Source organism: Balaenoptera ricei, chromosome 1 (assembly GCF_028023285.1).
Source record: "Balaenoptera ricei isolate mBalRic1 chromosome 1, mBalRic1.hap2, whole genome shotgun sequence".
Classification (NCBI taxonomy): Eukaryota; Metazoa; Chordata; class Mammalia; order Artiodactyla; family Balaenopteridae; genus Balaenoptera; species Balaenoptera ricei.
The window spans coordinates 46257646-46264651 of record NC_082639.1 but is presented as its reverse complement, the minus strand read 5'-3'; positions in this window follow the sequence as shown (position 1 = coordinate 46264651).

Sequence of the window (7006 nt, the reverse complement as noted above, 5' to 3'; positions counted from 1 at the left end):
TGCCTCGCCTAATTCCACTTAGAACTCTTTAGCTTTGCCCACAGTCTCCCGTCTACAAGGCATTTTCATACTCACCATCTACTTGCCTCAGTCCCGTGGGGCTTACTGAGCTGGGACCATTATCTTTGTTTAAAAGATGAGGAAATTGAGGCCAAAGAGGGGGAGCACTTTGTCGACATCACACAGTTACTTGTCAAAGTGGACCCAGACCCCCTTTCCAGCTGCTTCCTAAAATCCAGGATGCCCTGGGGTTCTGGGAGGTGAGGGCTAAGTCCACCGAGGGTTGTAGGGCACTTCCTGGGGCTGCTGAGCAGCTCCTAGGCCGGCTAGTGGAGTCCCAGGAGGTGTGGGTAGGACGTGTAAGGGGGGAGGTGGGACTGCAGCTCTCTGCTTGAGTGCATTTCCTGCCAAGTACAGTAAGGGCTGCAGCGCAAAGTGACAAATATAAATGGCCACCTGCAAGTCCAGCTGTCACGTGTCTGTCTCCCCCATGGGATTCTGAACTTGGCATAGGCAGGGACCCTGTTAGCCTGGTTCTCCCTAGTCTGAATCACCCTGGGGTGGCCAACACCAGGCCAGAGCCTGATGTGTATACTTAATGACTTATTTAGTTAATTACCAAACACCTACTGTGCGCCAAGTACTCGGTCACAGCAGTAAATAAGATAGACAAAATCCTGCCCTCCCATCCCCGTGCAACCCTCACTCTTGGAGAGTGAAACAGATCACAAATGAATCAAATATGCAGTGTATGAGATGGCAATTAGAGCTATGGAAAAAAACAAAAAGGGAAGGGGATCAAACATAATGGAAAGGAAGGGGCGGGAGAGCTGTGCTTTAAATAGGGCGGTCAGGGGCTGCCCTGGCGGTCCAGTGGTTAAGACTCCGTGCTTCCACCGCAGGGGGGACACGGGTTTGATCCCTGGTCAGGGAACTAAGATCCCACATGCTGTGCGGTGCGTTGTGGCCAAAAAAAATGATAGCTAGATGATAGAAAGATAGATAGATAGATAGATAGATAGATAGATAGATAGATAGATAGATAGAGTGGTCAGAGAAGACCTCAGTGAGAAGGGGACCCTGGGAGGAAGGAGCTGAGGGAATGCGCCATATGGACACGAGGTGGGGGAAAAGCACCCCAGACAGAGGGAACAGCGGGTGCACAAGCCCAGCCACGGAAGGGACAAGCCAGGAGGGACCAGGAGGCAGCACAGTAACCGCCGGGCTGGGATGCAGATCCAACAGGAGGGTGTAACCCATTCTGGGGACTCTGGCTTTTGTCTTGTAAGGTGGGAAGCTAAGGCAGGCTTTGATCAGAAGAGTGAAATGCCCTGATGATTTAAAGGATTGCTCTGACTGCTGGTTAGAAAAAAGATGGCAGGGGGCGAGACCAGAAGCAGAGAAAGCAGCCAGGAGACTGTGAGCCGCTGCTAGTGGCTTGGACCAGGGGTATCAGTGGGGCAGTGAGAGTGGTTGGATTCTGGGCGTATTTTGAAAATAAAACCTGTTGCATTTGCCGACAATTTAGATGTGAGTCTGAGGAAAAGAAGAGTGAAGTTTCCCAGTTTGGGCCGAGGCTACTGGAAGGACGGGGCTGTCATTAGGCAGCTGGGAAGTCCAGGGGGAGAGGCTTAGCAGGGCAACTGCGGGGTTCTGGTTGCCCCTGTCTGGACCATTCACCAGACAACCAAGACACTACATCAGCGGTATGACATGTGACCTGAGCTCAGGGAGACGCTCGGCTGGAAGTTATCAGCATATCGATAATATTCAAAGCCACCGATTCGCAGAGATCACTAAGGGAGTGTGTCCAAGGAGAGGAAGTGACCGAGCGGGTCAAATGCAGCCCACAGGTCAAGTAAGGTGAGGCCAGAAAATTGATTTAACAGATCAGGTGATGGGATCCGAAGATCCCATCAGGTTTAGCACCAGAATGGTCTGAATGAAGAGGGTTCTAGGGAGAATGCAGGAAGAGGAACTGAGATAGCCAGAGAGTACGGACAGCTCCTTTAAGGAACTTTCTAATAAAGGGAGCAGGAAAGTGTGTTGTGGACAGAGAGAGTATGAGGCCAAGAAAGCTTTTTTCCCCTAGATGGGAACCGTGAGAGCAGGCCAATGTGCAGAGAAGGGAAGCTGGCAGCCAGAAGGTGGGGGTGGGAATTTCTTAGCTGGGTGAGAAGGGATGTTTTCTGGTGCAGTGGAGACAGGGCACCAAACACTTCATCCTAATGGGTGGGGAGGTGGAGAAGGGGGCAGAGGTACAGCCAGGGTGGTGTGGAGAGGGAGCTGCTGGGGGCCTCTCTTTCCTGTATCTGTTTTCTCATGGAAATAGGAGGCACGGCATCAGCTGGAAGGAAGGATGGGAGAAGGTTTGGAGGTGTGAGGAGAAAGGAGAAGGGGTGATGTAATCGAGGCAGTGTCTCTGGGGGCTTGAGGGCGGAGGCTCCCAGTGTAGGTCACAGACCCCCACCACGCTTCCACTTCCTCAGGTAAAATCCAAGTGACTATAGAACCTGCCTCACAGAATTTTTTGAAAATTAAATGAATTGGTATTCATAACATGCTTAGAATATTACCTGCAAAGTAGAGGTGTTATATTTTTAATTAAAGCAAAAACTAAAATAAATGAGTTGGGAAGAGTGATGGCTCAGAAAACATGTGGGTTTGTAGGACAGTCTCAAGGGCCCACTGGAGGTTTGTGGTTGATAATGAAGTGAAACCATAAAGCATGTATGTTTTCCTCTTGCTGTGTGCCCAGCCACGTGGGTGCGGGAGTGGAGCTGGTGGACAGCGGGGTCTAAGCAGGATTGGGTTTTGGCCTGTGATTACAATAAAGAGTGGGGCAAGGGAGTCGAGGGTGCGAGCAGATAGAAGGCTGGACCGGGAAGCCTCAGGTATGCAGAGCTGAGACACAGGAGGAGGTGAGTGACAGCCAGAGGTGAGAAGGGGGACGTCAACAGCAGGTGTCAGTGAAGGATGCGGGAGTTGGGGGTGAGCTGGGAAAAGGGAATGTGGTGATCAGAAGGTGGGGTGTTTGGAATTGAGATTCTGGAGGAGATAGAACTAGAGGTAGTGACAAGGTCAAGAGCATAGCGGTGGGAGTGAGTGGCTGAGAGGAAGTGGAGGTGAGGTCTTTGGAGGTAGAGGAAGTGAGAGCCCAGGGCATGTTGGAATCACCCCCACAGGAGAACATGACCGTATGCTCAGTCTCCAGTACGTAAAGCATGTAATCTGATGACAGGAGCTTCTGAGACAGGCTGGGACCTGGGACCCTTTGCTGCAGTGCTTGAACCTAGACAAATATCTCCTCAAGCAGCAAAATGCAAAGACACTATAATGGACTAAAAATAACTGCGTGCATGTGCAGCTGGGGCAAATTATGGGCAGCAAGATACAGAAAGACCAAAAAGCCCAACTGTCACGTCTGAAGAGCCAGGAGAAAAGCAGGGGCTCAGGGGGAGCAAAAGCAGGATACTGCGCATGCCCCCTGCACACAACACCACCAAGGGGGTCGGCAAACCACCTAAGCACCCCTCCAGCCAGACGCCTGGACACACCCCTATCCTCACCCCATAGAAGGAACCAGCTCGCCGCCCCCCACAGTGAGCGAGCGAGCAAGGGAACCTGTTACTTGTTCTCACTCCCCTCTGCTGCAGCAGGGGCCCCAATAAGCCTTGTCTGAATTTCTTGTCTGGCCTCTGATCAATTTCTATCGATTAAGGAGGCCAAGAACCCTGGTCAGTAACACTTTGACGGTGTGTATGTATGCAGGACGGAAGGACAGCGATCTGGAAGACGCAGTGAGGAGCAAGGAGGGCCCTACCCCACCTCAGGCTCCAGGTAAAGGAGAGGAAATCGAGGAAACAGTGTCTTGGGGGACGGGGATTTTCGGCAAAGCAAGAAGAGGGAGGAATGTTTGAGAGGCGTTTGAGGACAAGGCGGTGGTGATGGACCAGGATTTCAAGAGCACAGTGAAGGATTTCAGGAGAGGAGGAAGGCGGGAACTAGGGAGGGGCTGGGCCCAGGGAAAGAGGTGTGTCTCCCAGAAGTTTCCAGTCCCTTGCGAGCAGTGGCTGTGTCCAGCTGGGCCAGCAGAGGGCGCCCAGCGCCCAGCGTGAGAGCCCATGGCCTAACCACCCAGGCCAGGCAGAGCCCAGACTTCGCTGGCGGCCTGCTCCAGCCCCTGAGATGAAGCAGACCCTGCCCTGCCCTTGGAGAGCCCACAGCAAGGCAGGTAAGAGCTCAGGCCTCTGTGATGAGAGGCAGGAGGAAACAAGTCACACAAGGAAGAGAGAGGCTGGGTTCTGTGGGACCCAGTCAATGGACACTGGATCCAGGCAGGCTTCCTGGAGGAGACAACTCTGAATTTGTGGTCCAGTTGTAATGGGGACATGTCTAGCAAGCAGTGCATGGCTCAGCTGGGGACGTTGGAACAGGAGGCTAGTTTTTAATGTTTTTAATGTTTCTCTTGAGGCCAGGGAAAGATACAGCCCCTTCCGGTGGATGGAGGGGTCCTGGGAGGTTCTGAACAAAAGAGAGTGGTGACTAGAGTGCCAGCCTCAGTTATGCTTTCACTTGCTCCAAAAGGCCCCCCTCAGGAACTACCCCAGGCTCTCGCCATCCATGAGCCTCCACTGCCCCCTCTCCCTCTTCCTGCCTGCACTTCATGGAGGAAATGAAGGCCAGGGGTACCCACCTCCTGCACCACCTCCCCACCATGCACCAGCTCTGTCCGTTCAGGCTTAAAGGGAGAAGATGTCCAGCAGGTTGAGGGACCCATCCTTTCCCTGGCCTCCTCCAGGAACTGTGCTCTGACATTCTGTCTCCATCGTGTCCACACCAAGGCTTGCCAGCCTCTGAGATGCTCAGAGCTCTTCCACCCTGAAGATAAATGAATGAATAAACAGAAAAAAGGCCCCTCTATCACTTTACATGTGCCAGCTACTGTTTTAGAAGCTGGGTTACATCACTGAACAAGGTAGACAAAACTCCTGCCCTCATGTCGCCCTCACTCTTGGAGAGTAAAACATAAGAAACCACTAAGTCAAGTGTGCAATATGTGAGGTGGTGACAAGAGGCCTGGAGAAAAGTGAAAAGGGAAGGGCTGCGGGGAGACCTGCACTTTTAAACAGGGAGGTCCAAGAGGGTCAGCCCCTACGCTACTACTATGGCTTACTGCACACCTACCGCCTCCCCTACGCCCTGCCCACTGCTCTGCCTCAGTCTCCTCAGCCCTGTTGTGCTTCTCCACTAACCCAAGGACCACCGGCATCGGAGCTGTGGGGTTGGGGCAGGGAACCAGTCTGTGAGAAGGGCCGATTCCTCGGACTGACCCAGAATCTCTAAGAACGTGCCCAGGAATCTGCATTTCATGAGCTCCCCAGGAGCTTCTGAGGTAGCGCAAGGCATGGGAGCCACAGATTTACTCCCTGAAGATGTAGCACTGCTTAGAGTGGTCCAGATTGCCCAGCTCCACTCTGCAGCCGCCAGGCAGATCCATGCTTCCGTGCACACTGTTCCCTTCTGGAATGCCCTTCCCAGCATTCTTCACCTGATAACTCATACACATCCTTCAAGACCCACTCAGAGTCACCTCCTCCAGGCAGTACTCCCAGAACAGGCAGGCCTGGGTAGCAGATGGGCAGGGCCCAGGGCTGGGATCCAAGGCACCGTTCTAATCCCAGTTCCACCCCTAAACCCATGGTGTGACCCTGGGTGAGTCACTGCTCCTCTCCAAGCCCCAGTTGATTCATCAGTAAAATGGTAACAATAATTCCAACCTCAGCAGGGAGACATGAGGCCAAATGAGATGACACATCTGAAAACGCTTTATAGCACAAACAGAGGGGAGCGCTTCATCACATTAGACACGCATGGAGGGAGAGGGCAGACGGGGGCTGTAAATGGTCGGATGGCAGCGCCCCCTCCACACAAACACCCAACTGTATCATGGACTGGCAATTTGGATCCAAAAGACCCCAAGGACATGCACCCAATTGGCATCAAGTGCCCTGAGGTCTGGGGTGAAAGGAAAGAATCCGCAGCAGCCCCAGGGCCGCAGGGCAGGTGGGAGTGGGGACCAGGAAGAATGTGCCATTGGCAGCTTCCCAGTCACTAGCCCTCACCCCCAGGCCAAAACGTCTCCATCACCTGCTGGTCAGGGTGTTAGTGGTGCAGGGAAGGCAGCCATCTGAGCCTGGGAGGAGCCCAGAAGCCCTGAAACCCAGCGCGGCAATAACCACCTAAAAGCCCCCTCCCAGGCCTTGCATCAGCCGTGTGAGGCACGCAGGCAGGGCTGCTAGCCCCTTATGGGCTGAGGAAACCGAGACCAGGGAAGGTCCTACAGGGAAAAAGAGGTGGAGTCTGGCTCCCCTCCCCTAGACAGGGAAGATCAAAGTGTTCCCTGGGAGGAGTTCCCTGGTGGTCTCATGGTTAGGATTCTGTGCTTTCGCTGCTGTGGGCCGGATTCAGTCCCTGGATGGGGAACTGAGATCCCGCAAGCTGCACAGTGCAGCCCCCCCCCAAAAAAAGTGCTCTCTGGGAAGAGGTCGGGCAGCATTGACTGGCACCCCGTTATTTCATTGGGAAAAACCGAGCCTCAGGCAGGTGGCTTGAGCTTCATAACTCAGAGGGTGAAGGAGGCAGAAGGAAAGAGGAGGCAGAAAGGAAGAGAGGGAAGAAAACTGGAGTCACCGGGATGTCCAGCTGCTCCAGACTGGTCTACCCCATTCTAAAGAGAAGGTGGAGAGCTGGTACCCAGATGCCTCACCCAAGGGAACGCTGGTATAAACCATCCTCATGGCCCAGTCTCCTCCCATCCCAGGAAAAAACCCTGCTGCCCTTGAGCGTCCCTGGCGCTATCTCTGCCCCCGCTTCTCCAGGGCAGTTTCCTCTGATGCATCTCTGCAGGCACTACCTCCCAGGTGAAGATCAAATGAGCCAGCACATGTGCGTGACTGAGGAGGGCACTGCCGAGCACACAGAACAATGCTGGCTGTTGTCCCGA